The sequence below is a fragment of the Talpa occidentalis genome, unplaced genomic scaffold, assembly GCF_014898055.3.
Source record: "Talpa occidentalis isolate TD23 unplaced genomic scaffold, MPIMG_talOcc4v2.1 talOcc4.3, whole genome shotgun sequence".
Classification (NCBI taxonomy): Eukaryota; Metazoa; Chordata; class Mammalia; order Eulipotyphla; family Talpidae; genus Talpa; species Talpa occidentalis.
The window spans coordinates 124,195,444-124,216,141 of record NW_023603184.1 but is presented as its reverse complement, the minus strand read 5'-3'; the positions used below and the strand labels follow the sequence as shown (position 1 = coordinate 124,216,141).

General features: G+C 37.9%; 1 protein-coding gene across 1 annotated transcript in view; it reads left to right on the top strand.

Annotated features, from left to right (window-relative positions):
* The first annotated feature begins 155 nt into the window (after positions 1–155).
* TRAK2 (trafficking kinesin protein 2) overlaps positions 156–20,698 on the top strand; it is a 48,814-nt gene continuing 28,271 nt past the window's right edge. Inside the window, exon 1 of the mRNA XM_037523837.2 lies at positions 156–381. The gene's annotated coding sequence lies outside the window, so the exon portion shown is untranslated. The remainder of the gene's footprint in view (positions 382–20,698) is intronic.

The following is a 20,698-nucleotide window of genomic DNA, read 5'->3' as shown; positions in this document are numbered from 1 at the left end:
CCCCGGGGCCAAATAGCAAGGGGCGGGGCCTTCGGGCGAGGGGCGGGGCCTAGGCGAAACTACAACTTCGGAGGGCGAGGGGGCGGGGCCAACAGGAAACTACAATTCCCAGCAGGCCCTTTGCTGACGCCGCGGAGGCTGCTGGGAGAGTGGGTCTCCCTCGCTCTTCCCCGATTGTGTAGGGGCTGCCATTGACCCGGCGTCGCAGCAAAACTGAAGTCGCCGAGTGATGATGTTGTGAAGTCTCCTGGCCGTCTCTGCCACGCCCGAGCGGTTACTGGCCGCGGCGGCCGCTTCGGCTGCTGCTCCCAAGCTGCCGCTGCGTTAGAGGCTGCTTGTTGGCGAGCGCGGGCGGAGGACGAAGGACGCTTGACTATTCCGGTGAGTAACCTTCCTGCGCACGACCCGAACTTGCCCTTGCCAACTTCCCCGGCGGGCAGAGGCGCTCCTTGCCCGATGTTTCTCCGGGTGCTTGGAGGTCACTCGCGGACAGCCAAGCTGGAGGCTAGATATGGGAGGGCTGGGTCCTCCTTGGGTCCCCACCCAGCGGTGGGAAGTGGGTTGTTTCGGAAGAATGGGTGCGAAGAGAGGAGCGAAATTCACCTAGCTGCACGTCTGAGGAGTGGCAGCATCTCAACCTCTGCGGTCCAGCATCCACCGGGAGCCCCATCCTTCAGCGGTGAGCCGCTTTAAAACCTTAAGCCTCGGTGACCATCTGTGATGTGAGCGAGAGGAAACGATACTCGAAAGAGCTTTCTAGATTGAGTCGAATTGGGGTTTCCTTGTCATTGATCTTGAGCCAGGAACCACACATCTTTTAAAATAAACGATTGACTTTAGTTCCAAGCATAAATAATGCAAATTGGCAGATATCCTTTTTAGTGTCACCATAAAGGAACCTCCCAAACACTTAAAAGATTTCTGGGTCATAATAAGAGTGGTGAATTCACCTGCTTGCCTACGCACCTTTTATTTAAAACTGCAGTTTCTGCTCTGAAACCCAAAACAAACCAGTAACTTACAAATGGAAATTCATCAAGCTAGAGTGGCCCATAGGAATAAAACGAATGATATAGTCTTACTGTTCCTTATCTATTTCGTACATTTTTCCCGACCTTCAGATCGTTGCTGTAGCATTGGAAGTCTGAGCTACAGTGATCTCCAAATAGCATGTTAGTGGTGGAGGTGATGGTGACACTTAAAAACAAACCGTGAAGGACATTTAGTGGCGAGGAAGGGCAGAGATGGAGACAGTTTATCATCTCAATAGTTATTCCAACTTTCTATTTTTAAGATTAGGTATCTTTCAACAAGTGTCAGACAGTCAGCAAGCACATATGAAAGACAGTGTTCTATTAATTTACAGAATTCTGTTCCATCTGCTGAATGGCAGAAAAAATGTAAAATTGCATTAACTTTAAGTCAGGGACCAGGCACCTCAGTTATGAACTCTGCATACATTTGATCCTTTAATCACTGTAATAATCCTGTTCCACTAATCTGAGGCTCAGAGATTTTGCTTATGTAACAAGTGGAGATTCAAACCTAGATCTGCCTTACTTCGAAGTTACAGATTGGGTAACTTGTACCTACTTCAGAAATTACTGACTTTAAATTTGGATGATTAAAAAGTATTTTCCAGTTTCCTAATACTGGTTCCTAACCAGTATTTGTACTTGGACACTTAGAATAAATCCTGACCCTCTGCTTTTTTGTACTTGTGAACAAGTTGTTCTCTCTGCCTGCAATTCCTGTCCCCCACAGAGCAGCACATTAAGACCCTAAAAGCTCATTCCAAATCCAACTCAGCTTATTTATATAAGGCACATGCTGGGATTGGATTTTCATCTCAAACCTGCTTTCCAATTCAAAGATTTAGTGATTCTGTGATTGAAAATATGAGCCAAAGAATGTTATTCTCCATTGAAAGGGGTTAACATCTATAGCCAAAGAGTAGAAAAACCTGTGTCTTAAAAATTTTACTTCAATACCTAAGATATGTTAAGTGCCAATATAAGGAATGACATAGCCAATAGTATATTATTTCATATTTACTTTTTGAGTTCTGTTTATATCATCTCTACCAGGTTTTGACCTGTTTAGTTGTCATCCTGTTTAGTTGGTAAAAAATATGAGGCATTAAAGTAATACATTTAAAATGACTTAGTAATTGAAGGAACTAAATTATTCATGATTTCCAGTCATATTCTTTCAGACCACAGTGTTCTTATAATTATTGAAAACATTTTTTCAATACTTACTGCATGTTAGATAGCCATCTAAATGATTGCTTACATTAACTTATCCTCACAGTACCACTGCGAGGTGTTTTTATGTAAGCAACTGAAGCAAAGACAGGATAATTATATTCATATAAATTGTGGTGGAGAATGGGTTAAAGAGGATAAGACTGGACATAAAGATACCAGTTAGGGCCTCCCTGGTGGCACAGGGGTTAAGACCCAACCTGAGAAGCTGTCCGCAGCCACTACAGCACGAGTTCGATCCCTGGCCAGGGAGCTGCCCACGTGGTGCAGCAGCCCTCTCCTGACTCGCCTGCTGCTCCCCTCAGCAGTGTATTTCAGTCAGTCTGCCTGTTCTGTTCCCCACTCTGTCTCTGGTGAATCTTCTCACCTGCCCCACAACTCTGGCCTGTACCCCAGTTCTTGTATGCATAAATAAATAAATCTTAACCAAAAAAAAAAAGATACTAGTTAGGTGTATTTTGCCACAGGAAGCTGAGCTAAGATTTTCTTAGAATTTTATATAGGAAATCATTGGTTCATTTTCACTTGTTTATAATGTGCAAAAACTCTGAAATAAAGGTCTACTAAACACACACACACACACACACACACACACAGAATTTTGAAATACCAAACTAAAACAGAACCGTTGCTACCATGAGGAAGACTAGCTGGCACAGCTAACTTTAGTGCATGTATAAGAAAATTTAGGAAGAATTTGTATTCATTTGTTTTGAACATATTGACTGGCTTTACTATTGACCTTTTGCTTTCCATGAATAAATAAAGCTTTACTCAAATATCAGAGAATATTCAGTATTTTTCCACTGCCCTTTACCTACCACATACCCCCATTATCATTATCTAAATATCTTTCCATCCTTGAGAAGCCCACTTAGATCTTACAGTCAGTGTGAAGCCAGACCTCGTTAGCAAGAAAGAGAGCTCTCACCTCCTCCTTCACTGGCTATCTATAGAACAGTTCTGTTCTAATACTCTTTACATGTATGTGTGTATATGTTATCTGGTGGTGGTATCTTATTTTCTTAACTTTTTTAGATCATTAGATTTCTAAACTCTTGAACCTCCCTTAGGGCAGAGACTGTTTTATACTAATTTTTATCTCTTTCCTGTACTTTTTATTTAATTCAGGTGGCATATATTGAAAGCTACTCAGTTAGCAGCTGATTGACCTGTTATTAAATGAGATCTTTTAATTGAAACTTCTATTCTAACTGGCTTCTTAATATGTAATGTTCTAACTTTATTCCTAGTTTTACTACTGACTCATGTTACCTTGGGGATATCCTGTTTAACCACCCGGTATTATGGTTTAATCATGCTAGAAAATGAACATACAAAATCCTGTGGTATAGAAGTGAAATTAATTCATGTTGTAAAAGATCATTGAGGTTTTTGAAGCAATATCCATGTATCTGCCAATTTTGGACAAACTTTACTTTTTTAACAAGTCATGAAAAAGGAAGGAATAATTCAGATAAAATAAAGTCTATAGTTCAGATAAAATAAAGACTAATTTAAGAGTGTTGCACTATGTTATATAATAATGGAGTAGATAAATTATGCATGCTAATATGTGAAAGAATTCACCAACCTGTTCAGGTAATGGTTCACTTATCCACTTATATTTATTGCATTGTTTGAGCCATTGCCATTATATTCCCACTCTGATCAAGAAGGAGGAGGAACTTTCCCCCTTCCTTCCTGAAAGAAGACTTCCAGGAATTAAATTTGTAATATGTGTTGTGAAAGAAACAATTATATGCTGAGTTAGAGAATAAAGGTGGCAGAGGAGGCTATTCAAAATCAGGTAGACTGGTAGTCTCTCCTTGAGAATGACTTTTTAAACTGAGACCTGAAGAATGAGGAGTAGTTACCATGTAAAGAACAAGAGGGGAGAATATCCCAGGTACAATAAACTATTAGAAAGGCCCAGAGATAGGAGAGAAGTGAACAGCAATGACAAAAGAGCAGTGGCTGCCTTTGAGCAAGGAAGAGAGAGTGTTACAAGATCAGAAAAGAGAAGTAGGCACAGACCAGATAAGGCTGGACCTTGTAGACTATGATTTGAAGTATGGATATTATTTTAAATCTTATGAGAAACATTGAGTGTTTTGTTTTAAGGAATTGAGTTTTAAAAACATTTTTCTTGCTGCCTTATAGAGCTAGAGACAAGCTAGAGATTAAGCATGGAGTCCTGTTGAAAGTTTGTTCATAGTTTAAGAGATGATGAAGCCTTGACAGAGGATCATAGAAGAGGGGATGAAGAGAAGTAGGTAACTTTGAGAATACATTGGTAGTTGACCATACAGGATTTGGTGTTGGATTGAATGTGACAGGGTATGAAACAGAAGGTATCTACTGTTCAGTAGATAAATTCAGTGAATCAGCCTGTGAGAAATTTGAGTGGAACTCTGGAAGAAGTCTAGTCCAAAGAGCCAGATTGGAGGTAATTACAAAATACAAAAATGAAAAATAGCAATGATAAAGAATGTGTTTACAACTAGAACTCCAGTAAACACCAACATTTATGGATAAAAGGGGAGGGAACTTGGTGACCCAATGAAGGGGTTTGAGAAAGAGCACTGTAGAATGTAGGTTCCAGGAAGACCACAGGAGGAAAGTTGACATAAGGAGTAGTCAACAATACTGAACAGAAATGACATAACAGCTAAGAAGGAATGATTGGCTTGATTAGAGGGACTATTCATGACCAAAGGGAAATTGGTTTCAGGAGTGATTTGATTCCAGTGGGGTGGAAGTATAAATGAGAGATGGGAATATGAGGATAAGAGTAAATATTCTTTGGAGAAGCTTGGGTGAGGGTAGAAGGTGGCAGTAGTTAAAAGGAACCCAAAGCCTTGGGAGGAAAGGAGAATTTTTTTATGTTTTTAATAAAGTAGAAAGTTTTGAGCATGTTAAATAAGTCAAGGAAGAGAATGAAGTTAAGAAAATAGGGATAATCAAAGGAGCAAGATTTAGAGAAGGCAGAAGTAAAAACTTAAGTAACATTTCATTATTTTTTAAGTAGGTGGAAATAGACACATAGTAGAAAAATTGAAAATAACTCTCTCCCTTTTTTGTCTCCTAGCCTACTTTCTCTTCTAAAAGAATTGTTCATTTACTTTCATTCCCATCAACAAGTATACACATGCATGTTTGAGATTGTGTTTGTACTTAACCCTTAGAGTTTGGAGATGAAGCTAGCTATAGATTATGTGGATTTGTTGGTGAGAACAATGAGAATAAGAGAGATGGTGGTGGGGCTGGTGGGGGGCGAGGGGGTTCGGGGGGAGGTCCAGAGTGAGTATGAAAGAGGTGGTATGGCACTGTCTTGGCACTTCAGAGGGTCCTAGGAGGCATAGCTATTGTGTGAGGCCTATCTTTGATGACTGGATTTGCAGCAGCACCATTCCAATCCACACGGTTGTCTTATCTTTTTCAGGAGAACTTAATTGCTTTTTTATATTTAAAATGAATATCAACTCAGTAAATGGATTTCTCAAAAATTCATCACTTATGTAATATAAATGTATGTTTGGGGTCCAAGTGCCAAAGCTCTGCTTTCTGCTCATATTGCTTTTCATCATGGGCATGTTTAGTGTTGTGCTTTGGGGTTATTCAGACCACTGGTATAATTCAAAACAAAAGAAAGCTTGTTGGTTAAGAAAGAACACTCTGTCTGAAGGAAGAAGGGAAGAGAAGGAGACTGGAAATCAACTAAAATGTCTCTGAGATGGTGCTACTGTTCCTAAAACATTGGACTTAACTACTTAAAATTTTTTTCTTTTCAATCATTCTCATTTTTCTAGCTAGTACTAGCCTACAGCACTGAATTTGCCTTTATTTTATTTCTAAAGATTGAAAGACTACAAATGGAAATTACATGAGCAAAATTGTGAATTTTTTAAGAAGATATTTATCATTTGATGAGGCACTTATTTTAAATGCATTCATAAGCAGCTGCAAATGCTTAGTGGAAAGCCTGCTAAAACTCAACTGTATTCTAAAGATTCAGGTTTAGCTTTTCTATGAAACTGACAACTGAAATTCTCTTTAGTTATAAGAAAAGTGGATACTATGGTATTGCTATTAAAATAATAAACCATCCTTTTAACTGAAACTTTTACCTAAGAGTTTTTTATAAAGCAAATAAGTGTTTTCTTTTGAATGTTCAAGTTTAGTTTGATATTTGTTTTTTGAGACAATTTAGTTATTTGATGTTGGACTGAAATTATTAATTATCAATTTTGTTGATTCATTTACTTCTAGAATTTAGTATATTGACATTTTGATCATTAAGCTTCTAGGCTGGCATATTTTGGGAACCTGTCATGTGTCAGTTGCTTTTAGGTTTGGGGCCCATAAATGTAAGACACCTTCCTTCTAAGAGCTCACAGTGTAGTAAGAGAGAAAGCTTAAGAGAGCACATAGTCCAAGAGCAGACTTTGTCCAAGAGTAATCATCAGTAAACACTGGGCAAATTCCCAGTGAAAAATTTTAAGATTTCTTCAACCTTTTTGTTGCGCGTTTGTGATTCACTCTATATTTCTCCACCCGATTAACAATAAAATTATAAAAGAGAGGAGCACCTATACTTTCCTTAGGACACAGTAAATGACAGCGTGTAGTCATAGCCAGCCTACAGGAAAGAACATCATAAGGTAGGAAAAGCATGAGCAATGGTGCCAAATGACAAGAAGTAAACCAACTAAATCCCCAGTGCTGGAGGGCTGAGTAAGAAGTAAGTACTTAAGGAACAGCCAAAGGCAGAAAAACAAGTCCTAGAGTTCAGTCTCAAGCAGGCATCTTCTGGGTTCACTGATAACCAGGTTATCTGGTGTCTCAGCCAACAGTAAGTTAGAAAGGGTAGACACACTGGCAACAGTAAAGTATAATAGTTGATAGCCTCATAGTGAAAAAGAAACAAAATTAGCAATGGACTTAAAATCTTAAAATCTTCCTCAAATTAACAATTGAGGATTACTTAATATAGGGAATAAAAGCTCATTAAAGGCTTATAATCCTGGAGGATATCACTATAGTCACTATACTATAGTATAGAAATTATTAGATATAGTAATGACTGAGTCATTAATTTGTTGGAATAAGTATTTTTAAATCTGTATTCCACTTACTATATTAAGCAGCTCAAAACAGGTAGCAGAATTATTCCCAGTTTATGCTAATACATCTGTATTCTTGTTACTCTGGAATAACCCATTTAAAGGCAGAAATCAAACTCATATTTGGAGTTGTCTTATTAAAGAAACATATTTTACATATATCTAAAACAAATCATTCTAGGGCCTCCCCGGTGGTGCAGTGGTTGAGCGCTGGGTTGCGAAGCTGCCAGCAGCCTCTGCAGCGCTGGTTCTATGGCCGCTGGGCGAGGGTCCCACATGGCGCGCAAACCTCTCCTGCCACCCGCTGCTCCCCTCAGCAGTGTACTTCAGTCCTTCTGCCTGTTCTGCTCCCTGCTCTGGCTCTGGTGAATTCTCTCACCCTCCTGCACTTCTGACTGTACCCTGTGCTTGTATAAATAAATATTAAAAAAAATATCATTCTACCTCATTGTAAATATACCCAACTTTGGGATCAGGTGACTCATTTCTAAAAGCAAATATAATTACAAAGAATAAACTGGGGGCTGACTTGGGTTTTTTTTTTTCCTTTTATTCAGTTATCAATATGTGTTTTTGGAAAGTGGAGTAGAGGGTTAGGATTGTGTTAGAATTAGCTGAGACTTTCTCAAAATACACATGCGCTGTTCTCTACACTCCAAGTCTCTTGCTGGTAAAACTCAGAGGTTAGAGCTCCAGTTCTGGAAAAACACAGACAAAGGTTTGATTTGTGGCTTTTACTATTAAATATCTTGAGCAAGTTAATTAACCTCTCAGCTTCAGTGACCTTAATCTATAAAAGGGTGGTAACATTAATGTCCACATTGTGTGGGCTTTTTGAAAAATAAAGGGGGTCCTGTGCATAAAACATTTAACCCAATGCCTAACACATAGTGAGTGTCCATCAGTGTTAGCGATTGTTTTTAGAAATACTGAATTTGGGCAGGAACTGAGAATATATTTTTTATAGTGCGTTTTTCATTTAAAACATAGCTCTTGTGTCTTTATTATCAATTGTTTACCATTATAAGCTGATATTAGAAAACTTCTGTAGTTGCTAGTTTCATTTGGTATATTCTGCAGTAAAATCTTGAATTTAAGTGGTTTCAGGTTTTGTTTTCAGTGTCAGAAGCGCTAGTTTTGGCTCGGGCAAAGTCTAACGGGGCAGTGGTATCTCTTCTTCAATTGTTGAGGTCTAGAAGATGTTTTCTCAGTCTACTCAGAGTTGATCAGAACTGGAAGAAAAGACACATTAAACTCAATAAAAAATGACAATATCTGCTTTTAATATATAGTAGAACTGTCAAGTGAGCTGCATATTTTGGTTCCCATAGTTAGTGTTTTTTCTTTATTGCTTAATCTGCCTGAGATACCAAGTTACCAGAAGTTTTTTGTGTGCATGCATGAGAGATAGAGGCCATTTGAAGCTTAAGAAACAGTATGGGAATGGGGAATGGGGAAGGGTGGACTGAGTGGGCTGAGTAGCGATATGCTTTCCAAGAGCCACACTGACTCAGAGAGGGCGGAGACTGGAGGAACAGATGGGAAGTCATTGCAGTAGCTCGGCACAGAGAGAACGGTTTGAATTAAGGTGATAGCAGTAGGCTTGGAAAATAACAGAAACTGGTGACTTCATGGGAAGCAGGGATTGAGGAAAAGAAAGCTGACTCTTAGATTTGGGGCTCTGTTTATTAGGTGAATTTATAATATTTAGTAAAGCAGGATAAAAACAGATTTCATGGAAGGACAATAAATTCAGTTTAGAATGTGGTACATTTATGGTACAAACTGTAAACTAATATTGAGATTTTTCAGCTTATGGTCAAGACATATCAATTTGGTCTAAAGACAGAGATTTGGAGAGTATCATATAATTGGAAATTAAGACCTTTGAAATAGATGAGATTCCTGAGGAGAATAAGGAGAGGTCCTGACCTATGAGAAAATCCTAAAGAGCTAGGACTACTAGCTATTAAAGGCAGGTAGAAGAAGAGGGTTTATAATTTCTTCTGCCACCTAGTTACTATTTACAACAAGCTCAGAATCTGATTGTCTACTGAGTTGCACATAGCCAATAGCCATATCTCAAAAAGTATTATGTTCCTATTTAGCAAACTGAAATCATTTATTACATGCTAGTTCTCCCTCAAAAGGTAATTTTATCCTGAATTCCTGGTTGATTGTAACATCTGGTTTGAAAAACAGTGAGTCTTACGATCTTAACCATAATATAATTTGAACATCTTTTGCCTAGTAGATTGCATAACCAAAATGGCTATATGTCTTAGATGTGTAGCATTCTAGAATCATTCTAGAATTACATGTTTATAAATATGTTAATAATAAATATTCTCCTATCTTAGACCATCACTCACTCCCATTTTAAGTTACACCCTGTTCCTGATCATAAAAGATTGGGTGTCCGAATGCTTCTTACTACTTTGTTGATCTGAAGATCTATATTGCCTGTACTTTTTCTTTTGGCGCTTTTGGGGAACTTCTACTTCTGAAGGTTTTTAATATTGTAAGTTTAAAATAACTGAAGGATTTAGGATCATCTTGAGCCTCAGAAAGCAAATTTACATTTATTGTTAGAGTGGACAAAGCAATGGGACACAAATGTTCTACCTCTTCTGGTATTATTTCTATTTTTAAATAAATAAAAATAAAATTTGTCTTTACTGATACTTGAAAATACTGTTTCATTGGGGTATTTTCAGCTATTTGATTTGAAGATAGCACCTGAAGAGTAGATTACACATTAAATAATCTCTGCCAGCACAATTATGTCTGTTCCAGTATATTTCTTAATATTCTGTGAAGTGTTTGTCAGTTTTCAGGTGATGATATATATATATTTTAATTTTATTTATTTTCGCATAGAACTGAGGTATACACCAGAGGTGCAGGGGGTCAGAAGATTCACCAGAGACAGAGTGGGGAGCAGAACAGGAAGATTTACTGAAATGCATTGCTCAGGGGAGTAGTGGGCAAGACAGGAGAGATCTGCTGCACCATGTGGATTAGGTCCCTGTCGGGGATCAAATTCAGGCCCTAGTGGTAATAGTGCTGCCCACCAGGGAGGCCCAATGGTATATTTTCATTTAATCTAGTGCCTAAATTTTGCTAGTCAACATTGAAGAAAAGTGCTCCCTGATTTGTTAGGGAAGTATGTATTTGGCTCTTGAAATATAGTACATATATCCACGAGACCTATTGTATAAAATAGATGTGTCCCTCATTTTCAGTTAAGAGAACAGAAAATCCACAAAGTTCTATAATGCCATTTTTAAGACATACTTTCTCCTTTTTAAAGCACTTCTTTAGTCAAAAGGACACAATTTTATGTTTTTAAAAAGATTTAAAAATATATTAGCTATATGAATTTATTAATACCCCATAATATAAATTATTGACAGCACCTGCTCTTGTAAACTCATGTTTGGGTACGTCTTTAACTTATATGTCAGCTGAGTGTCCAGATAGACCCTTTCAGAGATAGTTGACTTGAACCATCAGTTTCATGTTATGGGGAAGTCAAAGCCCTCCCTCCCTAAGAGTTCTCAAATTCCTGGTGTTCTCATGATCTTTGAGCAGCTGCCAGCTGGAACTTTCCTCCTGACCTTCTCTTCCCCTTTCCTCTCCCAGCACATGTGCGCGCACGCATGCGCACACACACACACGCGCGCACACACACATACACACACACACACCAGTTATTTCCCTATTCTTATACAAACTATTTCAGTCTTCCCTTTGATGATGGCAGAGGCCTCGCCTTCTACCATAGGTGATTTTTCCATGTATTTTCTCAGACTGCATATCTTCCCTAAGAAAAGCTGTGAAGATGATAAAATGTGTCCCTTACAAGGTATAATTTGATGATAATGTCCCTTTTAGTACTCTTATTTTCTTCATCTACCAAACTTTCAAATATTTAATTCATATTACACCCAGTCTCCATTCTTTCTGAAGTTGTCAGAAAACCCTATCTTGAAAAAGTTTTTATAGTGTAGGAATTGAATATATTTTATCACCTTGTGTAGCTTTCTTGCCAGATGGTACAAAGAAGATAGTGCTCCCTTAAAAGATTGCATAATTTTTTAAAAGAATACAGAATTTCACATAGAGTTTAAATATCAAGTTTCTCTTTCTCTTAAAGAAATAAGACTATTTTGTGAATGTGAGGTCTAACTTTATGAGGTTTGCATTTGGTATTTTTGAGTTTTTTTCCATCCTATTTCCTTTAACTAAACTACCATATGGCATCATTAAATTATTTTGACTCCCAATAATTATTTGCTTTGGTTTTGATATTTCTAAGCCAAGCCTCATCATTAATTTATTCATACAAGCACTGGGTACAGTCAGAAGCGCTCAGACTGACGAAATACACTGCTAAGGGGAGCAGCGGGCGGCAGGAGAGGTCTGCGCGCCATGTTCGCCCCGTGGCTGGGGATCGAACCGGCGCTGCTGAGGCTGCGCGCAGCTTCGCAGCCCAGTGCTCAACCGCTGCGCCACCAGAGGAGGCCCCAAGCATCATCTTTTATAGTAATAAGTTTGAAAAGAAATGGTTGATGGGAGAAGTATAAAACGAGTGATATATAAATAATAGTCAATGCTATTTATTTTGGGGGGGAGGATTACATTTTTGCTCCTCCATATGTGCACATGTATCAGTCACCCTCCACCATACTACCCTGCCAAAGCCCCCACCTGCCTCCCTCCCCTATACCCTCTTCCCTCCCCCACTGTTAAATTCTATCACTAAATCCAAGATTTATTCCTGCTGTATTTTGCCTGTGCTATTTTTTGTTATTTATATTCCACAGACGAGTGAAAACATTCATTCTCTTTCACCTTAATGTCCATCCATTTTGTCCCAAGTACCATTTCATCTTTTGTAACAGCTGTGTAATATTCCATTGAGTATATTTTCCACAATTTCTTTATCCATTCCTCTGTTGAAGGACACTAATAGAGGTATTGCGGTATCATATGGAATTTCCATTTTTATTTTCTTAAGAAATCTCCACAACAACAGCAATAACAATAACCCAATAACCCTTCCTTCCCCAGGCCTTGTCTGACATGCTCTGGGCAAGGCTGTGTTAAAATCAAGTTGTCTCTGGGGCCCCCAGATGAACCCACAGCTGAACAGAGAAGTTATGGTGTGAGTAAGTTTACACACAGACCATTAGGTCACTGTGGCTCCCCAGTACCCTCTCCAAGGAAAACCTGGGAAATCAGTAAGTATCAGTTGAATAAATGATAAAGGAGGAAGCTGGATTAAGTAGAAAAGCCCATGACTTAGTGTCTTGGCCTGGTATTTCCCAGTGGGACAGCCCTGAGCAAGTAACATCCTCCAGAGCCTCTGATCATACCTGATCCTTCTGAAGGGGTGGGGAGATAGTCAAATGCTGCAGAAAAGACAGGCTTAAACTCCAGTGAGGTAGATGGGTGCTGCTTTACAGAGGGAATGGCTGAGAGGCCAGGATATCCCTGAGCCTACTCTGGAAGGAGTCCCCTGAAAACCTAACTAAAGACCTGTACCATGGCAGCTCACCTCACTGTGCAGGTGTCTCTTTCAAAAAAAAAAAAAAAAAAACCTGCACCATAAACAGTTTTTATATATCTGTTATCTCCTTTGATACTCATTGTCACTCTAGGACATCAAGCAAAGGATGGAATTCCTGTATACAGGTAGATAGTTGAAAAAAAAAATTGATACTGCTTCTTCAGCTGTTTGTTGCATTCTCTGTAAGAGTTTGGTGTCATTGTAGTCTTTTATTTGGTGGTGAAAAATGCCTTGATTTAGAATATAGACCAAAAGTCAACAAACTACAGTCAGTGGGTCAGATCTAACCAATTCTATAAGCTGGGTATGAGTTTTACATTTTATAATGGTTGGAAAAAAAGACAAAAATAAGCAACAAAAGCCTAATATGACTGCAAACATTTGCTACCTGACTTTTCACCAAAAAAGTTTACTTATCCTTGTTATAAATTCTTGAAAGTCACTAGTAAAAAATAGTAGTGGTTATATAATTCTATTTTCTGAATATTGTGTGATTCAGAAATGAATTATGTTAAAATGATGACATCGATTGATAATATGTTAACATGGAAAGATAAATGAGTAGGTTCCTAATCTAACATGCTAACATCCTATTTGCTAGGGAAAGATGGTAAAACATTATAAAAATACTGTCATGAAAGTAGCTTTCATTTGATTCTTCATACTTATTTATTGCTTGGATTTTTTTGAATGTACACATTACAGTGAGAATCAGATGTGCACAGTTGCACATATGTGTACTGTGTTTGTGTATTTTAAAGAGAAAGAGAAAAACTGAATGGAAATTTCCACTACAGATTATGGCTGAATTTCTTCATCCTATGAGAAGGAGGTTTAAGGAATGTGACTTGTTATATACTACTTTTAAATTCTTGTTATTTTGAATTTAAATACCTTTCCCTTCAGAGTTTTTACGAACTATCCAAACACTTGAAAATGAGACTGAATCTCACTTGTTTTTTTACTGTTTCCTTAGTTGAAATCTGATTACATTACTTTAGAGAAATTAGGTAATAGTATAAAAGCAACATGATCTTAGTAGAAACTGTGCCCACATAGTTTGCATTGCAGAGATTGCTAGTTCTGCATACATTGTCTCCAGGGTATGTATCCCAGCCCAAGCATATGTTCAGACTTTAAGGACTGAACTGATACAAAAATAATTATATAATAAGTAGTCTGCCAAAAGAACAATGGGACTTTGATAGGCTTTTAAATTTTTCCCTTTTATCCCCATACCTCATACTTTCCTGTCCCCAAGGCAAGCACCTTAACATGTTTATATAATGCAGGAAAAAAAATATATGTCAGTGGTGTTGCAGTACTTCTCATTTTGTTTTTTGCTTTTGTCACCTAGAACAGTATTTCTAGTGCTGTTTGTTCCATGGTGTGTATCTACCTCATGCTATCTCTCTTCTCATCATTGGGTCGGCCCTCACCTTATTATCACAAACAGTGATCAAGGAGACAGTCTGTGGGCCGATATGAGAATTTTGGGGGATAGATATATCCAGGAGCAGAATTGCTGGGTCTCGGGTTATGGTATGTACACTTTACATATTTCCGATGGTTCCTTTAAATGGCTGCACTAGTCTGCATTCCCACCATGGGCTTTATTTGCAGAAATGTAGATAAGAATATATGTTAGAATTCCAATATTATTGCCAGGGGGCAACTCTAGCTAAGATATATTGCCATATTTTTTTTATAAAAGCATGTGCTTTTTGAGAGCTGGAGTTGTTTTTTGTTTCAAGATTTGTTTTGCATACAGGAACTGGGGTGTAGGCCAGAGTGCAGGGCTGGGGGTATGAGAGGATTCACTAGAGTGGGGAGCAGAACAGGCATATCTACTGAAATACACTGCTGAGGGGAGCAGCTGGCGAGACAGGAGAGGTCTGCTGCACCATGTGTGTTATTTTCCTGGCCAGGGATAGAACTCATGCCACAGTGGCTGGTGATACCTTGATAGCATTGAGACTTTAATACCTGCGCCACCAGGGAAGCCCGCGAGCTGGAGTTGTTAATAATGTAGAAGGGTAATTTCTAAGTCTGTGTCCACATGACCAGGTACCCTGAAATTATTGTACTACCTCCTTATCTATTTCACTTTTTAATTATATTTAACATATAAGTAATACCCACTGTGTACCAAGTACTATGCACTTTATAAATACTAATTCATTTAATCCACCTAACAACCTTTTAAAAGAGGTAATGTTATTGTCCCCATTTTATAAATGAGAAACTGGCAGAGAATATCCAAGTATAGATTTCTCAGTTTTAATATTACTAATCAGGGAATATGGAAAACTACTGAAGTCTGTGAAAATAAGAGGGTTGTATAGGTATAATTTCATAGTCAAATACAAATACAAAAGTGCTATTTTACTTTTCTGGCTTTTAACTTTTGAATACTGATGTGTATCTCCTGGTAATGCCGAATGGGAAAAGGGAAATACATCTAGTATCATGTTTAACATTATAGTTTAAGGATTTGAAAATAAAACCTAAACCTTCTTTAATATTTGACTTGAAACCAATGTCCAGTACAAGAAACATCTAAAATTTTATCTAAATGTATAGGACAGAAAACCCAGTTCTTATATGGTAGATTTATTTTCTTAGAAGTCTTTTGAAACACAAACTCCTCTGTTTAGAACTTGTCACTTGTGAACTTTCTGAATGGGGGCAAAGTATGCTCCCGAAAAAGGGATCTAGCCCAGTGATCAATAACAGATAAACTTGACTTAAACATTTTTATTTCTGGCATGTTTGTTTTGTATATATACAATTTTGAAGCATTTTATAAATATTACAAGTCCTATTTTGGCCCTAAAAGCAGTGCTAGTGATAGATCAATGGATGCAATAATAGAAATAGCTTTCAAAAATTAAAGTTAGAAAATTACACAGGGCCTCCCTGGTGGTGCAAGAGGCTAAGCATCAGCACTATGAAGCTATCTGCAGCCATTGCAGCAGGAGTTCGATCCCGGCCAGGGAGCTGTCCCACATGGCATAGCAGACCTCTCCTGTCTCGCCCACTGCTCCCCTCAGCAGTGTATTTCAGTCAGTCTGCCTGTTCTGCTCCCTACTCTGTCTCTGGTGAATCCTCTCACTCCCCCACACCTCTGGCCTGTACCCAGTTCTTGTATGCATAAATAAATAATTTTTTTAAAAGAAAATTACACATTCAAAATATATAATTTGACAGTAAGAATGATTATGAAGAACAGTCCCACATGTGAAGAAAGATGTTCCTGTATAGTCATCAACTGAAGGTGAAGCAATGTGAATGTCTAAAATAGCTTTGATAGAGAATGTCTGTTAAAATGGGATGCCCCTATGAAGTTAACTCAGGTTAAAGTTAGAGGAGTTCATGAATTTAAAGGCATGGTAAATGAAAGTGCTGCTGTGGAAATTTATCATAAACAACAGATAACACCATAAGTTTAATGCCTTTTCTGTGGGTGAAGTTCTGGTGTTGATTACTTAGCTGCCAGGAGTTCCCTCCCTCCTTCTGTTGGTAGAGATTATGGTAGGGAGGAGTTGCCTGCCTCAGCAAATGTTTATTGTAAACAAAACAAGGTAGTTTAAAAAAATACCCAAAATATTTCAGCTACAAGGAAATGTGTCCCCTGTAAGGCTAAAACTCACTCATGGGTGTGGACTAATGGATTTAACTGCCTATTGGAATCCAACCGATTCGTAAGTAGAGCTGCCTCCATATTTCATAGCCTGAAAATTGTTGATTTTTACGTTGAATGCATTTAAGAAGGACAAAATATTTGCTGTACCTAGATCCTATTTCCTCAGGGTGAACTTTATCATTGCTGATGAAAGAACTGTGCTAGCTGTAGCCAGTGTAATCTGCTGTGGCACATCATTGCAGCTGCTCTTGGTGTTGGTGTGTGGACTACCTTTGTGAGGTCTGCTGTTCACTCTCCAAGTTGGATTTGAGTGGAGATGTGACCCCCCTCATTTCAGCTCTTAGCACTGTAGCCGCCATATAGTGAGATCTTACACCTCTATAACACAAACAACATTGTAAACCAATGTTAACTGAATTTTAAAAATTATTGTGATTTTTAATAAATCTTACTTTTGATATAGATAGAACATTAAAATTAATGAGTCTCTCTCTGTCTTTGTCAAGAAGATATTGTTTAATGTAGGAACATAGTGTGCTTAATTTTAAAATTACACAGTTTATCTTTTGTCTGGATTAAGGGTGCCACTGTTCAAAAGATCTGCTGCATCTGCATGCAGATCAACAGCCAGAGTGTAATTTAATCTTCAAAATACTATTTGTACAATAAAATTTTAAATATATTTCCAATTTAAAAGTTTCATTGAATTATATTTGCTGTAATCCTAGGTTCTTCATGCTTATTGAGGGGATGTCTCCCTGAATTATTTTAGCCTTTTATATAAGGCTATTTTGGGCTGGGTGTCCTGTTTTAAGGAAGTAGCAAGATTTGTTTAAAACACAAAACCTATATTTAGACACTCACTGTTGTCCATGTAGTTTCCATGGCTAGGCTAAACTAAGTCATTAGCTGTGTTGTTTTTGCCAGCAATATTTATATCAATGGCATGTTTTGGTTGTTTTTTTTTTTTTTAAAGTTTCATTCTTATTAAATTAAGTCACTTGCCTATTTTACTTTATCCAAGCTGTGCTTGAAGCCTGGCTTGTTGATGGTGAATAAAGATCCAGCATAGACAGTAAAACAAAAAAGTGTTAAGAAATGTGTGTACAGACTAGCAAAGGCATTGAAAAAGTGTTATTTGTGCTTGCCAGTTTGGTTTTTATTAGGACTTTGACTCTGCAAGCTTTCTGTAGTCATGCACCAGAGAGGTAGAAAGGAAATGATAAATGGCACTAAACTTACATCATTCATCAGGGCAGGAAATAAATGTGACTTCATATTCTGAGAGAAGATGTCATTAAGCATGAAAGAATAGTCTTTATACTCAAATTTTGTATAAGGTACAGTCGCTGTAAGATAACAACAATGATGGTGATAGAAATAATTATAACTAATATTCGCATCACATCTACTGTATTCTAAGGCATTATTCTAAGAGCCTCACCTGTATTCACTCATGTTATTCCTAATAACTATCTGAGGTCGGTGCTATTACTATTCTCTCATATCTTACTTAAACCCCTTAGCATGCCCACAGAGTAGACTTTGTTATTGGGCCCATTTTACATTTGAATAAAGAGCAATTTGTCCAAGGTCATATAACTAGTAAGTGGGTGAGCAGGGGTTTATATTAGACAGTCTAGTTCCACAATCCACATTCTTAAGCACTGTGGTTAATATTACCTTATATGGCATAAGGGATTTTGCCCAAGGGACTAAATTAAGGATTTGGGGATAGGAAAGTTATCCTGGATAATCCAGTTGGACCGTAAATGTTATCATAGGTGTCCTTATAAAAGGGAGGTAGAGATTTGACAGAAGAAGATGATGTGACAGTGGAAGCAGAGAGAGATGAAGATTCTGTGCTGCTGGCTTTGGAAATAGCGGAAGGGGAGCCCTGAGCAAGCGCACTGCCAGCACTGGAGCGTTAGAGGGGAGCAGTGTCTGCATCAAAGAATCTTGGTTCTCCAAGCTCTGCTGGCAGTGGTTTTGACAGTGAAGTTTGCAAAAAGTTAAAGAGGAAAAAGCAGGTTACTCCAGAAAAACCTGTAAAGAAACAGAAGACTGGTGCGACTTCAAGAGCCCTGTCATCCCCTAAGCAGACTGGCCGCAGCAGAGCTCATACTATGTTTCAGATAGGGAAACTGCGGTATGTTAGTGCTTGGGTCTTTAAAGGGAAAGTCCTAATTGATCTTAGAGTTACTGAATGGATTTGAAAGGGGGGTATTTCTTTAAACCCCAAGTAATGGAGCCAGCTGAAGGAACAGATGATGCTGTTAGAAAACTGTAAAACCAGAACATACAAAACTTGTACTATTCTGTGTATCTTAATCTGTCTTTTTACATTGGCTTTTGTTTTATGCATGTTATTTTCCAAGTCAATTGTATATTTGGATTCCAGAACAAGTTGTAAGATGAAGACTTTTTTTTTAATATGTCCTTTGAAATGTTCAGAGTGAAGCTAATTGTTAACTGTGTTAAGGAGGATTGCTTTGTGCCCACCAGCTAGTATAACATAAATCAATACACACACCACACACACACACACACTCGCAAAGTACATGGAGGAAGGGCCCCTGAAAAAACAAGGAGGCGGATTCTTCCCTAGAGCCTTCAGAAAAAAACAGCCCTGTCAATACTTTGGACTTGGGCAATTGAAACCATTTCACCTGTTGATGTTCTGAACTGTAAAATAATAAATTGGTGTTGTTATAAGTCACTAAATTGGTTGTGATTTGTTGCAGCAGCAATGAGAAATGAGTACATAGGAAACTATGCTATGGATAAAGATACTGGTTATAATTAAGATTTTTTATTATAGGCATCCTTACCCCAGAATGAGGAAGGAATGAGCTTGAATGATCTTCAATAATCCTGCTTTATGGCACTGTCACTTTACATGCCACAAGCAGTTTGAGTCCTTATCTCTTTCTCTAGGAAGATTACTCAGAGGTAATCTTTAGACTACATCTATTCCATACTCAAACAGGATAACCATTCTGGGCTCAGAGTTGAGCCAGAAACTAAAGAAATGTTTGCCAGAAGACATCATCTTTCCCTCCCCCCTCTGAAAGGGGGGAGTTGTGGAAAATGAGCATTAAAGGTCAGATGCCAAATTAGAACTGTTCTGTTTTTCATTTAGTCCTCATACCTGACTGTGCCTATGAAGGGTAGTTAATTATTGCTGTCACCTTGACAATGAGGAGCTGTTAAATGCTCAAGGTCAGAAAGCCAGTAAATAAGATGGAAATTCAGGCTAATGCCAAGGTGCATAATTGTTCTTTACTCAGCTTTTTTATTCCAAACTAATCCTACCAAGAACAGATCAAGACCAGGGCATATCCAAAGGATTTGTTTAGTTCTAAAGACTCACCAGGAAAAGCAGAGCAGTTCCAAATTATCCCCAATTAGGTGTATAGTCTAAAAATTTGCCAGGTTCCCAGATTGCCCTCGATGTTTAAGTTCTTCCTGCATTCTACATGACACTGGAGATGATTCTGTTCTTTGTTTAACTTGATTTTCTCTGTTCCTGTATGTGAAAGTTAAGACAAACTATTAACAATATGTCCAAAACTTATTAAAAAGTAATTCTCTAAAGCAGATATAGTTGAAACTTACTTACATACAGCTTTTTTGTATTCCTCTAAGAGATAAGTAAATATTAAAAAAAAACAGAAATGACAATATATACACAGTGTTAACAGAGTGGCAAGCACAAGGTCCCAAGGTTATTGTTAGAGTTTCATAATGGTCGTTGATTAAAATATGATTAAAACCACAATTGTATTTAAGAACCAGTTTAAACCAATATTGCTTTTATCCTCTTCCTTTGTATACTCCTACCCCCTCTCTTTTTCTTTCTCCCTCCTTATTTATCTTCCCTCTCCTCACCTTTTCCTTCATCATAAACAAAAGTCATATTAGTTTAAAAATACATTCTTGGAAATTGAAAATAACTTTAATTCACTTGGTGATGTTGAAAGTAGAAGTCTGTCTTTACTGAAATCCTTCTAGATGTAGTGACCTAATTACAAGTATCAAAATGTAGGGGTACAGACAATCATAAATCAGAGACATCCTGCAG